General features: G+C 51.6%; 1 protein-coding gene and 1 long non-coding RNA gene across 11 annotated transcripts in view; one reads left to right on the forward strand and one right to left on the reverse strand.

Annotated features, from left to right (window-relative positions):
• Positions 1 to 1,975: 1,975 nt before the first annotated feature.
• LOC113604306 (uncharacterized) lies at positions 1,976 to 3,458 on the reverse strand. Its single transcript, XR_003426167.2, has 2 exons — positions 3,262 to 3,458; positions 1,976 to 2,213 (listed from the first exon to the last, which is right to left on the reverse strand). It is a non-coding gene; the product is annotated as an uncharacterized LOC113604306 (long non-coding RNA).
• A 2,692-nt stretch (positions 3,459 to 6,150) lies between these two features.
• Positions 6,151 to 21,928, forward strand: part of LOC106982728 (TBC1 domain family member 14) — a 210,505-nt gene continuing 194,727 nt past the window's right edge. For 3 of the 10 annotated variants that reach the window (XR_008296436.1, XM_053217622.1, XM_053217623.1), the window contains exon 1: positions 6,151 to 6,327. The gene's annotated coding sequence lies outside the window, so the exon portion shown is untranslated. Of the gene's footprint in view, positions 6,328 to 6,835; positions 7,154 to 21,928 lie in introns of those variants that run through there. The other 7 variants (XM_053217619.1, XM_053217620.1, XM_053217624.1 and 4 more) reach the window with 6 other exon arrangements.

The following is a 21,928-nucleotide window of genomic DNA, read 5'->3' on the forward strand; positions in this document are numbered from 1 at the left end:
TAAAAATTTTTTAAAAATAAATAAAAATAAAATTAAAAATAAATTCTCCGAGGCTGTGTCCCGGAAAGTAAGACGACAACAATAATAGTCCCTCCCAAGAAGAGATAAAGGTTAAGTGAGATAGTGTATAAGGTGCAAGGCCAAGGACAGAGTAGGTGTTGTGGGTTATACAGTGTCCCCTCCGCCTCCCCCCCCCAGCAAAAACATGTTGAACTCCTAACCCCCAGCCCCTTGGTGGACTTGTTTGTAAATAGAGTCTTTGCAGATGTAATTAGCTGAGATGAGGTCATCCTAGAATGGGGGGGGGGGGGGGGCTAATCCAGTAGGACCAGGGCCTTATGTCGGTGTCTGATTCACCCCGGTCCCCGACATGCAGCACAGAGCAAGCCCATGAGTGCTTGTGAAGTGTGCTAGAACACATCAGTGACCGTGTAAGAGCCCTGTGCCCTCAGTGGTTGGACGAAAAGGTCCATTTCCTGTTGTCCTTGGCTGGCTGGGATCTGCTTCACGCTGTGCTCTGGGAAGAAAGGTGCAAGGAACTTGTCCAGGCTAAGACACGGGGGTAAATGGAGAGGATCTGGTCCACCCCCAGGTTTCCCGTGCTTCTCTGCACGGCATTCCTTCCCATGCCTTCTCCTCTTGGTATGACAGCCGGGGAGCCTCCTTGGATGGAGAAAAGGAAGGAACGACCTTCCAGATCACCTACTCCGGGCCTTTAAATATCAGCTGGGTGGGACATCCTTTCCTATAAAAGGCCAGGCTGCTGACAAGCCACCGGTAGGCTATGCTCATAGCTTAAAATGTTGATTAAAAAATCACTTCCAAGCCCCTTATGCACCAATCGCCCAGACGCAGGGTCCTCTTGGGGATGGAAAAGCAAACCTGGGCACAGGGAAGCCTCCTGAATTGCTCTGTGTTGTCATTGATGGCAAGCCATCGGGGCTGAGGCCGGGAGATTGGGAGGGAGGTGTGGTCAATGTCTAGCCTTTGGGCTCCTGTAGAGAGACTTTGGCCTCGCTTCTTACTTGGACCGGTAGGTGGGCGTGTTCCCTAAAGATCAGAATGGGCTTCGTATCCTGGGCGGCTGAATCAAGAGATGAGTGTTTGCTACCCGAGGGATCTCTGGTTGTTTCTGTTTTCAAGACACAGAGACCAGCTCAGAGAGAGGAAGTAACTTGTTCAAGGTTGCATAGCTGTCAAGTGGTGGTGCCAGACTCATAGCCAGCCCGACCGCACGTTCATTTCTGAAGCAGATTCAGCAGAGCAGTGCATGAGGGCTCTAGCTCAGCAGAGGGGCAGAGGGCAATGCCATAAATGGAGAAGGGCGCGGGGGCACGGACTGTGGGCGGAAGGCACAGATCAGGGCACAAGGTCAGCTGTGGACATGCTGGGGTGCAGGCCTCACCGGCAGGGTGGACAAGTGTGGGAGGCAGGTCTGGACCTCGGAAAAGGGTCAGGGTCCGTTTCCATGTGAGTTCAGGCTGCAGGGTGGAGGAAAGCACCCAGGAGCATGCAGAGTGACAGCGGGTGGGGGGGGGGGAGGTAGAGGAAGAGGGAATCAGAGAAGAGTTCACGTGTAAAGGGCTGGCATTCGTTGCATATTTGCTGTGTGCCCAGCACTGTTCTGACCCCCTCGGTGGATTCGCTTATACACAGCTCTCTGAGGTAGAGCCTACTATGTTATGCCCATTTTACAGATGAGGAAACTGAGAGGCAAAATAGCTTATCTGTGTCGGCAAGCTAGTAAGTGGTAAAGCCCGGGTTCAACCCATCCGTCCAGCCTGTGTGCTTGGCCAGCATGCCACCCAACCTCTAGATTAGATGGTCGCTGGTGACTCTGTTGAGTTTTCTCCAAACTGGGGGGGAGGGGGCAGGAGTCCGAGGATAAAGCCATCAGTCCTTGGAATGAGTTTGAAAAAAGGGTAATGAGACTTGACATTTACATGCGTATAGAGTCTACAGAGGACATCATACGTCTGACTTTGTTCAGCCCTTAATATAACTGACAGATGAGCAGGACAAGGCCATTGTCTCTCCATCGTTTCGGATACTGGGAAATGGAAGCCCTATGGAGGTCGGCGGGCTCCTCAAGGTCATAGTGCGAGGCTGTGTCAGAGGCTTGACCTCAACTCTTCAGATGCTGGAGTAGCATTTACCACTCCTGAAGGGGATGCAGGGCCGCTGAGAGGAGAGGTGTCCGGAGGGGCTGTAGGCTTGGGGAGACGAATGGAAAAAGTCAAGAAGGAGGGGTTCATTCACTGCCTTGACTGACAGCATCTGAGTGGAGAAGACCAGTCAGAATCCTAAATGAGGGTGTTGGGCCCGTGGGGAGGCAAGGGGGAGCTTCTCAGCTTGGGGTTCTCATCTGGGCATCATCGTTGAGTCACTCAAAGCTGACTCAGGATGGACCTTCATGGAAACGTGCGGCATAGTAGCAAGAGCAGGGCTACAATCAAATGCTGGTGCTTGCCACTTAGTAGCCGTGTGGCCCAGGGGCAAGGCCCCTAAGCTGCCACTTAGTAGCCACGTGGCCCAGGGGCAAGCCCCCTAAGCTGCCACTTAGTAGCCACGTGGCCCAGGGGCAAGCCCCCTAACCTGCCACTTAGTAGCCACGTGGCCCAGGGGCAAGCCCCCTAACCTGCCACTTAGTAGCAGTTTGGCCCCCGGAGCAAGCCACTAACCTGTTTGGGGGTCCTCCACATCTCCAACTGCAAATGGGAATAGCCTCCCCCAGCTGACCACTGTCAGGGGTTGGGACAATGTGAGTACAGCCCCTGGCGTGCAGCTGGGCTCAATAACGGAGCAGATATTGTGTGGGGGACACCTGAGATTTGTATGTACTTATTTATTTATTTATTTTCATTTATTTTTGAGAGAGAGAGAAAGAGAACAAATGAGTGGGGGAGAGGCAGAGACAGAGGGGGACATAAGATCCAAAATGGGGTCTGCACTGAGAGCAGTGAGCCCGATGCAGGGCTCCAACCCATGGACCGCGAGATCGTGACCTTAGCCGAAGTCAGACGCCGGACAGACTGAGCCACCCAGGTGCCCCCAGAGATTTCCTGCATACCTCCCGCCCCCCCCCCCCCAACCCCCCACATGGCCTCTCCCTTTTACCAAAGTCAGCTTCATTGAAATTTTGTTTCCAACACTCAGAGGAGAAAAACCAAAACGGGCAGATACTTTTGAAATCTTCCTGCCTAAATCCACTGTTGTGCAGAAGGGGAAACTGAGCCCCAGAAAGGGAGATTACATACATACCCCAGGTCAGAGAGCCAAGGAGGCCCAGCTCCTGCTTTCTGCCAGTGGGCACACATGAGCTGTGCGGCATCACAAAGCATTCCGGACTCAGGGGTGTGGTCACAAAACCACTGCCCCAGCTGGCATGGGCCTGAATCCTTGCTGGCATCCAGGACATCCAGGTCAGAGGGCACTAGGAATGGTCCTGTTCCCGCTCTCACCGCCACCCCCCCATGGAGGGGTCAAAGAGCGGCAGCTGCGGGTCCTGGGGCTGGAGACGCGAAATGAATGGCTGCCGACTTATGCTGAGAAAATCCTGAAGTGGGCTCCTGCACACCCATACCGATTGTTAACACCAGAGTCCTCCAGCCTCTTTTCCTTCCCTGCGGATCACAGCCCTCAAGAGCCAAGGAACTACTGTTTTTCTGGTTTGAACTCAGCTGATCATTTCTCAGAAGCCTTAAGAAAGGTCTCAGGCAGGGTGGCATAGTAGAGTGCAGGGTTCCTGTTGGAGACGCTGTTCCCAATTGCTCACCTGAGCGAGCAGGGTTGTTTTCTCTCCGTATGTCCTCTTGGACTACGGTACAGATGGCCATTCGGTCATTTGCCCACAAACCGGCAGGTCTCACGATGGGTCGGTGAACGCTGCGGACAAGATGACGTCTCTCCTGGGATGCAGGTCTTGGGGTTGGGGGTGGGGGGAAGGCTGAGTTTAACGACTAAACAAACATACAATCGAGATGATTTCATACACTAATAAGAACTAGGAAGAAAAAACAAAAACAGGGCGGTTGCATCACGACCGGGAAAGCAGATCACTCTACGCTGGGGATCAGGGAAGGTGTCTCTGAACAGAGGACATTGTAGCTGAGCCCTGAAACAAGAAGGAGCCAGCTATGCAAAGATATGGGGGAGAGATGATTCAGGAAGTGCAAAGTCCCTGAGGTTGGAGTCAGCCCAACCTTCTAGGACTTTTCTCAAAGCAAAACCATCTGAGGCACAGGGAGCTATTTTGTTAAGGAAACAAAGTAACCGAGACACTTTCATTCTCTAATCTAGAATCTTCCCCTACCATCTCTAAATCCTACTAATCCTAGTTAATTCCTGCTCAGTTTAAATACTTCTGCCCTCTAAGAAGCCTTCTGATTTCACTACCTCATGGTTTAGAAAACCTGGTCTGTGGCAAAATGAGAAAAATAAGGTTAGTAAACTCTTGTGTGTTTGTGTGTATAGCTGTAACATTGCCAACCGAGTTTCCTTTCTTCTGAGAATATCCGAGATACATTGTTACTATTTTTATTTTTTGCCGTTCATAAATTCTTTCCCAAAATGAGTGTAGAGGACAGCAACGTTACCAATGTGGCAAAAATTCAAAGTTGGATGGCTCTGCGAATCCCTCCCATTTGGAGGGAGCTCTCACTGGTCTGGGAAATCCCGGGTTTGGGGGTACCTGGCAGCTCGGCTCCTTTACTTGGCTCTCCCTTGCTCCAGACCACCCTGGCTTTTCCACACCCTTCCTGCTTCTCCCTCCCTTTTTTAGGCTGAGCTCCAAGAAGGCTGGGCCACCCCGGCCTGGCCTGGAGCCAAACCCAGCACAGGTGCTCAGAAGATGCTGATTGAATGAATGCACTGTGATTTGTGATTGAGGCACACTCAACCGCGATGAACTCTGAACCTCGCAAAACAAAACTGTGAGCAAGCTGACGCAACGGAGCCGTGCAAGGGAAGACCCCAGCACTCAGAGCCCGGAGTCCGGATTCCAACCCTGCCTCTCTGAGAGGCAGCGTGGTACACGGAGGTCAGAAGCGTCCCCCTCCCCCTCTCCCCAACCCACTAGCATCAAGGCTTAGGAAAAATCACTTTCTCTGAGCCTCAGCTTCCTCACCTGTGGTATGGGGATGACAACATCCAGGATTCTTCCGAAGAGTAAAAGAAATGTGTGCAGAAAACCACTTTGTAGGTAGTATGTAAATGAGAGTTCTCCATAGCCATCCCTCCAGCAGCCGGCGCACTGCCCAGCTGGCCCCTTCCCAGGTTCTGCTTCCGCTTCTGCCTTGAGCCTGTGAGCTGGTTGCCTTGCAAGTCCTGAACAGAAGAGCTCGGCGCCTGGCGCCTGGTGGGTGCTCAATAAATCAATCAATGAACAATGACCCCAGGCAGGTCACTCCCTCCTCCGGACGGGTTTCCTCTCGGTAAATTGGTGATCTCCCGGGCTCCACCCTCCTATCGTACTTGAGTATTCGCTTTTTAAGGACAGGACTGGGAATCACATTTAAGTCAGGTGGGTGGGTGTGAAGAGACTTTGATTAAAAGGTTAGTGCTCATTTTTGGTTCCTACTTTCGAATGTTCCAGAATTTATTTTTGCCTACTTAATAAAAAGAGCCGTGTCACATTTCTTTAGCTTGTCTTCTGGGTTTCTTTAAAAAAAAAAATTGAAGTCTTTATTTTAAACCGCCCACTCCAGCCATCCCAGGACGCGGTTAGGAGGGGGCGCAGACAGGTGGAGCTTGCACCCGGAAAGGCGGGGGCTGCACCGGGCCGCGGGTGGGGCGGCGCACCGCCAGCCGCGCGGCCCCAGCCGGGTCTGGGGTCCGGGGTGGGGCAGCCGCGGCGGAGTTCAGGGGCTCTCGCCCAGAGCCGCCCCACGCGCCCCTCCGCAGGGGGAGGGGGGGGCGTCTCCCCTCCGACGGCCCGCGCGTGGGGGGTGGGCTCCCGCCGGCAGCCCTCCACCCTCGCGCCGCGCCCGGCGCCCACGCCCCGTCGCGGGGCTCGGCCGGGTCCCGCCCACAGGGCCGGCCGGCCGGAGGGGCGGGGCGGGGCGGGGCGGGCCGGCGCTGATGTAATCCGGCGGCCGGGCGGAAGGATATGGAGCGCGCCCGGCTGGCGGGGCGCTGAGGCCAGTTGCCGGGTAACGGAGCGGAGCGGCCGCGGCGCGCCGCCTCCCGCCCTCCGCCGAGTGGCGCCGGAGCCGCCGCCGCTTTACGTAAGGCGCAGGCCAGGGCCGCCGGCGCTCGGCAGCCGCTCGGAGCCCTCGCCGCGAGAGGAGGCGCCCCCGCCGGCCGCCGCGCCGCCCGGCCGCTCGGCAGGTACTGCGGGCGGGCGGGCGGGCGCGGGGGCCGCGGCGGCGGCGCCCGGGGCCGGCCGGAGGGAGGTCGGGCTGCCCCGCCGGGCCGCGGGCTCCGCGAGAAGCCCGGCCGGGCCCCGGAGACCCCCCTTCCCCCCCTCCCCCCGGCCCGGCCCGGCCCGGCCCGCGCGGCCGCTCGCCGGGCGCGCGGGGGGCCGCACGATGAGTGCGCACAATGGGCCGGTGCGGCCGCGCTGGGAGCGGCTCTCCGCGGGGAGGCGAGGCGGGGCGCGGGGCCGCGGGGCCCGAGGGCGGCGGCGGGGCTCCCCCTGCGGCCGGCGGGTGGGCGCTCGCCGCGCCGCCCTCGGCGCCCGCGCGTCCCTGCGCCCCTCCCCTCCCCTCCAGCATTGTCCTTTGGGGGGCCCGGGCGGGGAGACCGCCGGCGGGGGAGGGGCCGCGCGGGGCGGGGCGGGGCGGGCGCTGACTGACGGGCGCGCGGGCCTGTGGCGCGGGGCGGGCGGGGCGCGGGGTCCGGCGAAGGTGACGGCCGCGGGAGGGAGCGGCGGGTCCCCGGGAGTTCGCGGGCTCGGGCCGCCGGTGGGGCTCGCGCGGCCGCGGCGGCCTTGCCCAGCTCCCCGCGCCTGCCGGCTGGGGACACGGGGTGGTCGCGTGTGGAATGTCGCCTGCCGCCCGAGGTCTCCGCGCGTGCCGCGGGCGGCGCGCAGGTGACAGGGCCTGCCGAGGTCCTGGAGCAGACCCCCGATTCGTGGCAGAATTTGATTTCTCTGTCGCCGCCCTCCAGTTTGGGGCCTCTGTGGGCAGGGTGCAGAGGCTTAACCTGGTAAAAGGTACAGCCGATTAGGCGGGGAAGAGACGTGCGGTTCCTTGGAACGATTTAATTGTGGTTGCTGCTAATGATTACCTGGGTTGGACACTTGGATTCATTGTCCCAAGTTTCTGAGGACGCGTTTTACATCTTTGGGCTGCTTTAGCTTGTTAGAAGACAACAACCACAAAACGGTAGTAGAAGATTGATGAGGGGGTGCGGGGGGGGGGGAGCCCTGCCGATTTGATAATAGGTGATGTTGCTGTGGATAAAATTGTACAGCCAAATCCCCAAGCTGGATTTCTCCTGTGCAGCGCGAGACCCGTGCCAGAACACCTTGACCGCTTCCTAGACTATGAACTTACAGGAGGGGGTGGGGGGAATCTCCCACTGTGCGTCCTGAAGGTCAAATATTCTGTCCTCGGTTCCTTTGGGTTGATCCATTGTTAAACGGGTCTCAGGATCGTTTTAGGCCTTGTGTGTGTGTGTGTGTTTGTTTGGGTGACAAACCATTTTCCGGAATTGTGCCTTTGCATACCTTTAGGTAAGATCCTTGCAGTCATTACTTACTGTGTACTAGATTCAATCGCTGTACTTACTAAATAATGCATTTTTAGTTTTTCAAAAAGTATTTTACTGCTTCAGTTTGGGCACCTGCGTTAGTTGTTACGTTAGCCTGTTTACGGGTTTGGCCACTGGAACATTGAATGGAGGGGGGAATACTACTTTTAAGTATTTAATTCCATAGGGAGTGGAATTAAAGGGTTTTGTTTTTTAAAGAAAAGCACAGGTCTTTAACGTGGCATGAACGTGAAGCAAGTCTGTAATTATTTTAAGGGTAATTAGCTTATTTGTTACCCAAGTTGCAAACCTTTAGGAAAATTACATGGGTTTTTGGCGTTTCTCTAATGGTATTATAGATCACTCTGCTTTTACAGTGGCACTTTTCGAAAGCAGTAGGATTCTTTTCGTTTTGCATAGTGTGCCTGGGTTTTCTTCCTGTTTTAGCAGCATTTGACTTGGGGCAGTTAATCGCCTCTTAGCTGGTTTTCCGGTCTGTAAAATGGAAGGAATGGCGATACCTGTCTCAGGGTGGTTTGGATGATCAGGGGAGGGGAGATGCGAAATAATTGTGTCAACAGTCCTCTCCTTTTAAAATATTAATTAGATTACTGCTTAGTGCGGAAACTGCAGATTCCTCTCTGGGCTGATGCTTTCTCTTTAGACTCCTCCCCACCCCTTCCTGTGCACACTTTGCCTGCAGTCCTCTGTCCTAAACACAGATCTGATATTGCCAGTCTCTGGCTCAGAAAGTGAAGACTGCTTGTTGTTGGAGCCTAGACTCGGGACGCACCAGCGTCACGTTCAAGGCCCCTGGGACTGGCCCTCATTATCCCTGAACTTTACATGTCTTCTCGCCAGTGTTCCACTGAATGGGACTCTGCTTGGTTCTCTGAATGTGCCAAGCTACTCCCTCCCTCCTTTGCTTATATCCTTTTCTCTGATTGGGATGCTCTGTCTCATTCCTGCCCCCTCTGGTTTTTAAAGGTCCATGCCCGATTTTATGTCCTCTGGGACCCTCTGGCAGTCCTGTCGACGTGCATTTTTCGTTGCTGCCGTCATAATCCTCAATTTTTACTTTCATTATTACCTATGTCACATTGTATCGTATACGTTAAGCCCTGGTTGTGGTGACCATCCCATTATCTTACACCCCCTCCGCCCCCCGCCCTTGCTGAGGGGCTTAAACCTTAATAAAGTGGCCAAATGTTTGCTAAATAAAGTCCCAGCCTGTAATCCTCCTGGTATATCATTGTTACAAAGTATTTTAATAAGCAGACATAAGAGTACCAACCATGACATTCAAAATGTAGTTGTACTACCTTGAAGATACTTAACACTTGAGATCTTTCTTTTCAGTTACCAGGTGGTGTTTTTATACAAAGTACAAACAGCCGCCTTTCTCCTCTGTGTCCGAACTTTCAGGGTCCATGAGCCTGCCCTGCTCTCAAGTCCGTGCACCCCGTCTCTTGGGTAGAGACAACCAGAACACAAGTTTCACAGTATTTCTTCTGTCTGGAATAAAACCGCACTCGCAGCAGATTACACGCTTTTTCTTTAAAGCTTTTGTTTCTGTTTTGGAGATTTGTTCTACGTTAGAAAAGGTAGCTGGCTTTTTTGGGGGGCACTTGGATTTGCAAGATTCAGGTTGGTGTCTTGGCTCCTCTCTGTCCCCGTGTCACCGTGGGCAAGTCGGTGAAATCTCTCTTGGACTTCAGTGTCTTTGTTCTGTGAAATGAGAACAGTCGTGTCCGTGCTATTTTTGCTCTGCAGTGTCACTTAAAGTGGCTGTACTTCGTGCTCTGCACGTCCTTGCTCCCACAGAAGGTGACAAGGTGTCTGCATAGCGCGTTTGCCCTCCTTGTTACCGGGGCTGGAAACTGAGCTTTCTGCTGCTTGACCAGGGTTTCAGCAGACCTTTCCCCACGTCTCCTCCTCGGCGGTTCCTGTGGCCTGTCCTTGCTGTCCTTGTGTAGGTGGCTGCTGTAGGCCTGCCGACTGGCCTCCTGTTCTCCTCTCTGGTCCTCCTGCGCTCTGTTGCAGAGTTGCTCAGAGTGGGAATCAAACCCTGCCGTGCCCCCCACCTGCCAAGTATGCGCCACGGGGGTTCTCAGTGTCCCCCCCCCCCCCCATCCTGGCACACCTGAGGCTTGTGGCCTCGTTCTGTTCTGACGGTAGGCTTCCCCTACAGAGATCTTCACCTTGGAGACACTGCCACCAGTTGGGAATTAGTGAGAAAGAAATCACCGAGACCCATGCCACCTGGCCTCAATTCACTTGTAAGCTCTGTGTTGACTGCACAACTCTCGCCATCTTGTATTTTAGCCCTAGACCCTCCGCCACTTATGGAAGTGTGTGTCCAGTGCCTTGCGCCTTTTTCTTCCTGACAGAAGCCTTAATACTGAAGGCTTGGCTTAAATGCTGCTACTCTGTGAAAGAAGCTTCCGCTGACTTTCAGAATGAACTCCCGTCATTCTCCCCCACAGTGCTTGACTGATGCTGCCACTCAGTTATTTTTCCTTGTGACATTCTAGTTTATTCTTTACATGGAGGTCTTTGCTGGATTATAAACTTCTCCAGGGAAGAGAGGAAAATCATCTCCATCCTCTACTCCTTCTAGTGTGCGATGTAGTCTTTTACGTTGTACTTGCCCATTAAGTGGTTGACTGAGTTAGGTCACTCACTCTGCAGTCCCTGATTTCAGCAGAGGGGAGTAGGGTTGGAAGGCTTTCTGCCAGAGCTTGGTGAGTACACGTGACACAGAACAGGACCCAGCACATAGTAAGTGCTCAGTTAGTAGCAGTTTTTAGCCATTATTTTGAGCAGGTGTAGACAACACTAGTGGTTGGGTAAGTTGATAGATGGTATATGCTGGTTTACTGTAACAGTGTTTGCAGATTTGTTGCTGGGGCACCCACATTCTGGTGTGTGTAAAGACAGAAATCATTTGGCTTTTCCAACTGCAATCCTGTTCTTTCGATAGTTTGGAAGTAAGCAGAAAAGTGAGTACTTGTTTGGAGAGGACTTTTGCACAAGCAGATTCATGACAGTTGTCCTAAATTCCTCTGGAGAGCAGCAAACCTAACTGTGAGCTGGGTTTTTTTTGCATGTGGCTTAAGAAAGTGGAAAGTGGGAATTGTTCAATTTCACACTACATGTTATTTTTCAGTAAAGCACATGTTTTTCATTTTAATCTTATATCTTTTTTTCTCTTCTAATTTTGAGGTTTATTTCGAGAGAGACACAGATAGCATGAGTGGGGGAGGGGCCGAGAGAGAGAGAGAGAGAGAGAGAGAGAGAGAGAGAGGGAGGGAGAATCCTCTGTGCTCTGGCAGCACAGAGTCTGATGCAGGGCTTGAAGCCACAAAGCTGTGAGATCACGACCTGAGCCAAAACCAAGAGTTGAACACTTAACTGACTGAGCCACCCAGGTGCCCCTAATCTTATGTCTCGTAATTATTCAGTGACAGAATGTCTCTATTTAATGTTTGGAGTGACTGTTGAAAGTCTGAATTTGACACTGTCTCCAAAGCTTTCGCAGTCACTAGGCTTTCCCACAACCCTCTGTCTCTTCCTTTGGTCAGCAGTCCTAACCCCTGGCTGGAGGGGGAGAAACTAGGTGAGGAAAACCAGCTATAGTTTCGAAACTTTTAATTAAGTATACAGTTATTGTTTTTATTCTATTTTTTAATGTTTACTTTTGAGAGAGAGAGAGTGAGCAGGGCAGATGCAGAGAGGGGGGGGGACAGAGGATTCAAAGCGGGTTCCATGCTGGCAGCAGAGAGCGTGATGCGGGGCTCGAACTCACAAACTGTGAGATCGTGACCTGAGCTGAAGTTGGGCGCTCAACCGACTGAGCCCCCCAGGCGCCCCAGTCACTGCTTTTAAATATATATGTATTATTGATGGAGAGATGTATCTAGAAACTTTAAAAAGGAGTATCTGTTGGTTCTCATGTAATACGGAGTTTCCTATTCCCAGCAACTTAGGAGTATGTATTGCTATTTAATTTACATTGACTGTGTTTATGATTATGAAGTTTTTTAAAAGAAATCGTTGAAAATCTATATATTCCTAATAAACCTTTCTTAAAACCTGCCCCAAAGAATTGAGGGGATGGCAGGGCTATCCCAGCGGATGAACTAGTATCTGCATTAGAAATAAAGGCAATAGTTCATTGATTACAGTATGCTTGAGAACATGCTGCTTTGTGTGTGCGTGTTTCTAGCTAGACTGGTAAAGAAATGGGAGTGCTGTGAATACAGGCGCTGTGCGTGTGTGTGCGCGCGTGTGCACGCGCCTGTGTGCGCGCGCGGGCGCGCGCTTGCGCTCCTCTCGTGACTGACACCGCCTGTAGTCTTCCTGGTGCCTGGCACAGGGGACTGGTCGCTCAGTACATGCTGACATGAGCCCACCACCTCTGGAGAAAAGAATTGCGGCGATAAGGAAGCACAAAGAAACGCGGCAGCGCGTTTCCACGGGTCTTTTTGGCCCCGTGGCTGTCAGCTCAGAAGTGCGGGGAGGTGGCAAGTGCGGGGGGCGGGGCTTATTTTCCCTTTCCGGCAGGAGTTGGTTTCCAGCTCAATTACATTTTCCAGAGCACCTTTGGAATCTTAATAGCCAGTACGGAACTATTTCAGAATCCTTTGCCCAGTTTGGGGATTTATTCAAGCCCTTTATTTGGTTTTCTTTATTCAGTTACTAGCTTTCTCTCGTGTCTGATTAACATTTTGCTTCTTAGCATCTTCTCTGAAGATTGTAATCGAGAGAAGGTTTGAAATGGAAGAGACGCTTTTTAAATTCTTTTTTTGGTTGCTGTTATTTGCCACTGCTTTCTTGGGTACCACCGTAGATAATTGAGTACTGGTGGTATTTTTGTTAATTTTTTTTTTTTTTTTTTTTTTTTTGCTAGTACCATCAAAGAAGTTTTCTCGTTTTTGTAAACTTAAAACCTTTATTTAATACAATTAAGGTATATTTTGTATGATTCGTTAAAACATTGCTCCAAATATTAGTAACTGTTGTAAAACTTGTTTAGATTTTTCCAAGTACACGTTAAGTGGGGCGCCTGGGTAGCTCAGTCTGTTAAGCCTCTGACTTCAGCTCAGGTCATGATCTCTTGGTTCATGAATTTCAACGGACACGGGGTCTGTGCTGAAAGCTCAGAGCCTGGAGCCTGCTTCGGCTTCTGTGTCTGTCTCTCTTTCTCTCTCGCCTTCCATCGCTTGTGTTCTCAGTCTGTCTCTCAAAAATAAATAAAACTTAAAAAAAAAAAGTACATTAAGAAATCTAAAAAAGCATCAAGTTATAAGATGAAAAGTAAGTCTCCTCTTTGGCTCTCCTTCCCCTCCTGTATTCATCCTGTACTTAAAGAACCACTGATTAAGTTTCTTGAATGTCACAGGAAAAAAATATGCTTTTTTTTTGCTTTTTTTTTTTTGCATTCCAGTACTTCTAAAAAAGAGTCCCTGTAGAGTGTTCTGTGTTTAAGCAAACTCTGAACTTTGTATCTTGGAGTGCATCTTGGAGCGCTTTCCATATCAGCACATACAGATCTCTGTGTACAGACCTACTTCACTGTGTTTTGTGTTTTGTTTTTTTTTTTTTTTTAATGTGCCTAATAGTCCACTGTAGGAATGTGCCAGAATTTAACTCTTTGATGGGATGGGCTTCCATACAGTGCTGCTGTGAACATTCCTAACACGTGTCTTGGTGAACTTTTGTGAATAACCTTCTTACTGTAATGCAGCCTAAAAAAAAAAAAAAAGACCAGAAAGTTTCTAACTTCTCTGAATTATCATTGATCATGTTAAAAATTTTTTGGTGGGTATATTTTAATAACTACAGACATCAGCCTGGATAATTTCTTCTTATATCATGGGTAGCCCTGTGATCTAATTTTGTACTACTAAGGAAGATGAATTCTTTGTATTGCACATTGAGTATTTGGTTAAAAATTATACAGAAATTAGTCAGAGAAAGGTAAATATGTACGACTTCACTCATCTGAGGAATTTAAGATACAAAACAGATGAACATAAGGGAAGGGAAGCAAAAGTAATATAAAAACAGGGAGGGGGACAAGACATAAGAGACTCTTAAATACAGAGAACAAACAGCGTTGCTGAGGGGTTGCGGGTGGGGGGATGGGCCGAGTGGGTAAGGGGCATTTAGGAAGACACTTGTTGGGATGAGCACTGGGTGTTACACACAGGGGATGAATCGCTGGATTCTACCCCTGATAACGTTATTGCACTATATGCTGCCTAACTTGAGTGTGAATTTAAAAAGAAAACTATAAAGCTTCAGGGTCAGCTTCATGAGTCAGCAACCTGTACACACAGTCCTCACTTGGTTTAGTGCTCTGCTGGCACAGTCTTGATACTCTTAATGATTTTGACCAAAGGGCCTACATTTTCACTTTGCACTGGACCCTACCAGTTATGTAGCCTGTCTAGTAAAGACTTTTTTCTTAAGATTTTTTTTTAAGTTAATTTATTGAGAGAGAGAAAGAAAGAGAATGAATGAATCTGAAGCAGATGCGGGGCTCTCACTCCCGAACTGTGAGATCATGACTTGGGCTGAAATCAAGAGTTGGGTGCTTAACTGACCAAGCCACCCAGGTGCCCCCTGTAAAGACTTTTTAAAAGAAGTGTTTAAAGGGAAGTATCCCTCGTCCTTACACCACCTAATGCTGCTCCCTGTGAGTAACCACCATCAACAATTTAGTTTATGTGCTTGGAAGCTTTTTGGACCGCATATGTAAGTGCATGTACGTCATTCTTGAGTTTTTTTTTTTAAACTGCTAATAAGTGTGCAAAGTCAGTGTGTATTTTCTTGAAAAAACCTCATAATCTGGGGGCTCCTGGGTGGCTCAGTCGGTTGGGCGGCCGACTTCGGCTCAGGTCACGATCTCGCGGTCGGTGAGTTCGAGCCCCACGTCGGGCTCTGTGCTGACAGCTCAGAGCCTGGAGCCTGCTTTGGATTCTGTGTCTCCCTCTCTCTCTCTGTCCCTCCCCCACTTGTGCACGTTCTCGCTCGCTCTCTCAAAAGTAAGTAAACTGGGCGCCTGGGTGGCTCAGTCGGTTAAGCAGCCGTCTTCGGCTCAGGTCATGATCTCACAGTTAGTGAGTTCGAGCCCCGCATCAGGCTCTGCGCTGATAGCTGGGAGCCTGGAGCCTGTTGCGGATTCTGTGTCTCCCCGTCTCTCTGTTCCTCCCCCGCTCGCACTCGGTCTCTTTATCAAAAATAAATAAAGATTAAAAAAAATTAAAAAAAGTAAACAAACATTAAAAAAAATTTTGAAAGAGGAGCGCCTGGGTGGCTCAGTCAGCTAAGGTTCCTAATTCAGCTGAGGTCATGATCTCACAGTTTGTGAGTTTGCGTCCCAGGTCGGGTGCTGTGTTGACAGCTCAGAGCCTGGAACCTGCTTCGGATTCTGTGTCTCCAACTTGAGCTCTCTTTCAAAAATAAAATAAAAAAAATAAGAAACCTCATAACCTAGAGTGCTACAAACTTAGACTTTAAAGGAGCTGCAAAACCAGCAGTAGGAAGGTGGTACTGAACTCCAGTTTTAGATTTTTGCATTGGGTTGTTGTTTTTTTCTAAAAAGCATGCTTAAAGCTTTAGGGAAACAGCTTAAGTTTCAAGAGTGTTAAGATCTCTATCTCTGATGATATTTTGTTTTCTAAAATCTAGTAAAATAAACCATAAGCCCACCACAGGCAAGTCAGGAATGAAAATAAAGTTTAATCATCAGGCTCAGTTGAACAAGGTATCACTAGTGGGTATATAGGATTATTTGGGAGCTTTATTTGGTTACAAAGTAGTCAGATTTCTTGGTGGAAGGGAAAGGAGTCTTAGAAATGGTTAGGGAGAGTGGGTGGGGAGGTGGGTGAGCCCTCGCCTGCTCAGCAGCTCCTGTGCCGCATGCCTGGTGTGAGGGACCGCAGGGAACGGACTCCTGTGTCGTCCTCCGACCCTGGACGGGTGGTATCCTGTCCGTTCTGCACACGGTGCAGCTGTGGCCGGGAGGGCTTCTCTAAGGTTACAAATAATATATGGTGGAACCAGGGCCCAAAATTCTTTTTTTTTTTTTTAAATGTTTATTTTTTACTGTTGTGGGGGGAGAGCGTGCACATGCGTGCGAGCGCGAGTGGGGGAGGCAGAGAATCCCAATCAGGCTCTGCGCCTCCGTGAGGGCAGAGACGCAGCAGGAGTGTGGAGGGACAGCCTTCTGACCTCTGTGCAGGTGAGACCCTGTGCAAGGCAGCGAGGGGAGGAGGGACTGGGTGGGGGCCGCCTCAGGCTAGGGCGGTTCTGAGAGAGCCTTGGTCAGGCTACTGGGGGGGCTGCCGCAGGCTGGGTGGCCTGGGTCACCTAGTACCCCTTCCTGGTCAGCAGTGCTGGGAGTGGGCCCATTGTCGCTGCGGTGACTCTGAATGTGCGGCAGCAGCAGGAGGCTGTGGGTCAGCTCGGCCCCCGGCAGCGGGTTCTCCTGCAAGGCCATCTGAGCGGGGCACCCCCACGGTCACCACACACATGCAGCCCTGCTCTGTCCTGACAGTACGAGTAGGCAAATGGACGTGAGTGGCAAGTGAAAATTCATGCTGAGAGGATCCAGGTCGGTCTGAGGCCCTGGCCGGCGCGGCTCACGGGCTGCTGCTTACTGCGTCGTTGGCTGTGTTTGCCTGGATTGCCTGATGTCAGGCAAAGATTTCTTCCCTTACACGTTACACTTTCCCCCTGCGGTTCGTTCTCCCATTTCCAAAAACATAAGTGCACGTTTCAGAGCAGCGTTTATAACTGTTTTTCCCCTAGCGGTGGCCTGGAGACTGAAGCTGCCCCGAGTGGACCCTCTTGGGCCTTGCCGGGGCGGGCAGCAGAGGACCTGGGGAGGGATCGGGTAGCACCCTGCAGTCTGCCATTGGCTAAAGTGGGCTGAGCGCTGGTCGCACTTTCCTTCCGGCCCAGGGTTCAGGTCTGTCAGCTTCTCAGGACGTCTCCAGGTCTTTGGGAATGGTGAACAGCAGTGGCCAGACCGAAAGCTTTGATTAAGAAGGATACGCTGAACGCAAAGTAGGGAGGCGTTGCTTTGGTCCTTCAAAGTTGTAGGACAGCAGAAGCCTGCAGGACGGGGGGGGGGGGGGGGGGGGGGGGGGGGGGAAGGTGGGACGGAAGCAGCACCAGCTTCCCCGCTGCACGCGCAGTGCGGCTCTGCTGGGGGCCCGCCGTGGGACCTGAATACGTTTAGGCGCCTTCCTCTGGAAAATGCAGACGTTTGGTTTCGCCTGGTGTTTTTTCCCGCCGTGAAAGCATGTCTGGCACAGAGCAGGGGTCCCCACGTCTTTTGAATGAACAGGCGAGCAAGAGAATTCTGGAGGCGGGGTGGGGAGACGCAGTTGGGGCAGCTCCCCTGCTCCTCGCCTGTGCCCCCTGGAGCCGCTTTCAGGCGCAGTGTTGGGCTTTGCTTCTTTGAGAAATGTTTGCACAGCACCAGGTTAGAGGATGTCTCTGAGCGCAAAGTCGGCGTGCTCCTGACTCTGACGCCTGCCGGGTCCTTTCTCCTCACTGTCCCATGCCGTGTGCTTTTCAGGAGGTGGAATTTGCAGCTGCAGCAATGCCCCTCCCATCCCGCGCAAGGTAGAAAGTGCCGCAGGACTTCACCGGGGCTACTGGGCACCTGCAACAACAGAGTGATCCTTCCTCTCTGCCCGCTGAGCTGTAGAAGCTGCCAGCCTGAAAAGATGGTGTCGGGAGGGTTGCTTCCTTCCGGAGGTTCTCAGGAAGGACCTGTTCTGTGCCTCTCTCTTAGCTTCTGGTTCCTTGGCATGTCTGCTGCGGTTTCTGCCTCTCTGTGCGTGTGGCCTTCTCCGTGGGTCTCTGTCCACATTTCCCTCATCCTGTAAGGACACGGTTACTGGGTTAGGGGCTGGACAGAGGTAGATTGAACGGTGGTCGTAGGAGAGTGGAAAGGAGTTACTAATTGAAGGGACTGTGGTACCTAGGACTTTGGTGAGCGTATCCATGTTCCTAAACATGGAACATAGAAGTGTGGATTCTGGTTGATCTGCAGAGCAAATGATGATGTGGGACGTTGAGGATGATTATTTTGTGCACGTGCTGAAATCACATTCTCTTAGCTTTAAAGTTACTAGAGAACGTGCCACCACTGCCCCCCAGATGCCTCGTCACGCCCACTGTGTCTTGCATTCGCACCGAATGGTGGTGGTTTCTGATACTCGAATACAGTTAAGGGTCACTTGAATCTGATGGAGGAGCCGGTTCTTTGGGAAGTGGGTTCTCTGCAAAGCAGCTGTAGGCGGTTCAGCGTGCGATGTTGATTAAGAAGAACCCGCGGGGTCCGTGCCTGTAGAAAGGAAGGAGACACTGGGCTGCCTTGTAGGCCCGGCCCAGCCTTGGCCAACCCCGTGGGGAGGCTGGCAGCTAGAATAGCCCTTGAGAGTTGCCCCAGAACGAACCAAATGACCAGACCTGCACAGTCTCATCAGTTGTCGGATGTAGACCACTCTCGGGCAAGGGGCAGCGCCCTGTGGCTGGGGCGGTCCGTCAAGAGGCGCCCGCACACAGCACTGGGGGTGTGCGGTGGCCTGCAGCTCATGCTTCACCGGGGGTGTCTGGGTGGGACGTCCGTGTCCGCCACAGCTGGACGGTCGTTTTCTTAGAAAACTTGATTGATTTGATGTCACTTGTCGGTTGTCTTTCTGAAGAAACGTAGGGTAAGCCTGTTCCCCATTCTCTGTGACTCCCCTCAGCCACCATCCCTGCTCCCGCCCACTACACGTATGACGTGTGTGTGGCAGGTGCATAAGCAGTTAGTGTGTGCAGTAAGCTTCCCCCACCCCCGATGAAACATACCGATTTCCTTAAACTTAATGTGATTTCACGTGGTGTCTATGCTAACCTGCGATTTTCTTGGTGTGGTTGAGACTTCTGGTTTTTCTTTAGCTATACATATTTTCGAAAAATTACCAGTGGCGTAAAGGTACTTAGAACAGTAGCTCATTCTCAAAATTTTGGAACCTATTTCATGTGAATTTAAAATTCTTGATTCACTTAATCCTACCTTCCTTTTTCCCCTCTTTGGATTTGTCCTGCTTTGATGATTTGCAGGACTTCTCAAGGCATCTGTGGTCCAACTGGACTGGTCAGAGCAGAGCGTAACTGCTGGAAAGCCAGAGTTGGACGCAGACCATTGCTGCCGCGGGCCTCCCTGTTGGGGCCAGAAGCGCCCTTTGGGTGGTTGTGAGTTGTCACCAGAGGGTGTGTCGTGACCAGGAGCCTGGCTCTGGAGTTAGCTTCGCTTGCTTCCGGATCCCGACTCTTCCTCTTTCTTGATGTTTGGAGAAACTAAGTTTCTGTTCTAAGTTCCCGTTTCGTCATCTGTTCAAAGGGAATAATGACGGTGTCTACCTCATGGGTCGTTGGGATGCAAAGAACGAGCGTGTCGAACGCTCGGGTGGTAAAGAGCCCGTAAGCAAGCTGCTTCTGCTGTCGCTGGGAGAAAACCACGTGTATGTCGTCAGGAAGGAAGTCCCTTTCTTCCCTGATTCCAGACCTAGGTGACGGAGCGAGAGCCACCCTCGCAGACTGCCAGTGGACGGAAATGTTCTTAACCAGTAAAGGGTGTCTGCAGAAAACCTACAGAGAACATTGGTTTTAATGAGGAAGTGTGGAAACACTTCCTGTATCATCAGGTTCCGGACCGAGGACACTTCTCTTCTCTGCCCCGCCCAGGTGAGGGCGGCCCCACAACCAGAGAGCGGCATTGACCTGCCTAAGGACTGCACCGCTAGAAACACAAAACTTCTCCTTCGTACAGAACCTAGGAGAGCCTGTGGCCTAGGCGCTAGGAATAAATCTGTGTGTGGAACCTGAAAACTCACTTGAGAGATCTGGGAGGACACCTCAAGAAATGGAGAGATGGTCCTCGTTCATAACTAGGAAGGAACCTCAGTAGTGTAAACGCTGCGGGTCTGTTTTCAAGTTGATCTGTATGTTCAGTGTGTTTCCAGTGAAAACCCCGGCAGGGTTTCTCACCGAAGGTGGTGGCCGATCCTAAAATTGTAAGACAGAGCCAAGGGCCATGCATAGGGAGGACCCTTGTGAGGAAGACTCCCGGTACCTCACGCGAGAGTCTAGCAGTTAAGAGCGCGTGGTGTCGCCTGGGGATGAGTGTGTGCAGCACAGCAGAGGGCCCCAGGCAGACGTGCGGTTCTGGGGGACTTTGCTGCGGGAAGAAGTGCCAGCACCCACGGGGTGGAGGGCTGATCCTGCAGAGACGCTGGCCCTTTCCGTACAGAAAAACGTGCAGTCGGGTGCCTGCCTCCCTGGTTCTAGGTGTGGGTAACTGGGAGATGGAGCAAGGACTTGAACGTTTCATTAGGTTTTACAAGGCTGTACTGTGGTGACAGAACCCCCGAGTTCTCAGTGGCTGAAGCACCAGACGGTCCTCCCTGGCTCACGTCACACGTTGGCGGCTGCGAGTCGGTCGCCACGGTCTCGTCATTCTGAGACCCGGGCTGAGGCTGTCGCGTTTGGGACACGTTCTTCCTGTGATACCGGAAGAGGCCGAGCCTAATCACACCATCACGTTTGAAGCCGCCTGGACGTGGTGTGTGTCACCCCGGGGTCACGGGGAGCAGCGCAGGGCGCGTACTCGGCCCACGTCCGGGGAGGCACTGCCAGTCCTTCCCACGGCGACGGTAGGGCCTTGCTGTGTAACGGGACGTGGAAGGGAAGGGCTACTTGGGAGCCGTAATTCAGTTGCCACAACATGAGAAGAAAACCTGGAGTACTTTTAGAAGAAAACACAGACGGGCGTCTTTCTGACCTTGAGGTAGGGAAAGGTGTCTAAGGGCAGGTGTTCTCAAACTGTGAAGTACATTTGGGGGTGGCTGACTGGCTCAGTCTGTAGAACATGCAGCTCTTGATCTCCGGGTCAGGAGTTCAAGCCCCACGTTGGGCCTAGAGGTTACTTAAGAAAAAACGTGCATTTGTCCCCTGGGGAACTGGGTAAAATGCAAATTCTGATTCAGCGGGTCTGAGTAAGATCTGACCGATAAAGTCCGCCGCCACAGCGACTCTCTCTCCTCTTAAGTCCTGTTCTCCATTGCTCTCGTAGTAAAGATCTCACACCCTTGGGTGGGGTGTGGGTCCTTCTATTTTAGTCAGCCCTTCCTTTGAGTTTTAGGCCCTCTGCCTCTTTCCCAGCACCTTCGCGTTGGGGCGCTAGTTAGCCTTGTGGGAGGCCCGGGTGGTGTCGACTCTGTTGTGGTTTGAATCCAGCCCGAGTGCTTGTCTTTGTCTCCCCCAAAGACATAAGGGCACAAAGGGGGCTTTGCTGTAACACGATAGGTTACACAGTGGTGACTCAAGTACGCAGCGAGGAGGTGTAGGAGGTTGGTGATGGAGAGAGAGCACGGAAGATTGAAATTCATTGGTGTGAGGTTATTTCGGGAAGGAATGGCAACATCGAAGAAAAGACGGCGGTTGAACATGAGTGCATACGTGTACAGCTCTCCCACAGGACGAGGCCAGCCAGCTCACGTTCAAACAAACGTCCTGTGGAGGGTTGGAATCTGAGGCTGAGAGGTCAGGGTAGGAGGGTGATTTGTCGGTAGTGACTTCTGCATAAATTACACAGACCTTTGACCTTGTCAGTGAGGGGTTGAAACATGAATGCTCCAGGATCTCCAACACACCTCAGGGCCAAAATCACTCCAGTAGCTCCGGTTCCTTGGTTACATAACACCTGGAAGATGCATCTGGAGAAGATTTCTCTAATTTATTACACATTTCTAGAGATTACAATCCCTTTTTTCCAGAGTTGTCTAATTTCATATTCACTTGACTGGAATACTTACTGCTAACCCCCAAATGAAATACTTCACGAGCGAGAACTTGACCAGAATCTGTAAGAAAAGCATTACCAACTTCATATTTATTTTTAAATGTTTATTTATTCTTTTGAGAGATTGCAAGCAGGGGAGGGGCAGAGAGAGAGGGGGACAGAGGATCCAAAGCGGGCTCTGTGCTGTGGGGCTTGACTCAGAAACCGCGAGACCATGACCTGAGCCGAAGTCGGACGCTCAACTGAATGAGCCAGCCCGCCCTAACCAACTTCATGTTTAACGGGAGTCATTTGAAAGTTGACTTTTATGTTCAGTGTTTGGATACTTGACTGGTTTTGTGTATATGCTTTTCTCAGCTGTGA

The sequence above is a fragment of the Acinonyx jubatus genome, chromosome B1, assembly GCF_027475565.1.
Source record: "Acinonyx jubatus isolate Ajub_Pintada_27869175 chromosome B1, VMU_Ajub_asm_v1.0, whole genome shotgun sequence".
In the NCBI taxonomy this organism is placed as follows: Eukaryota; Metazoa; Chordata; class Mammalia; order Carnivora; family Felidae; genus Acinonyx; species Acinonyx jubatus.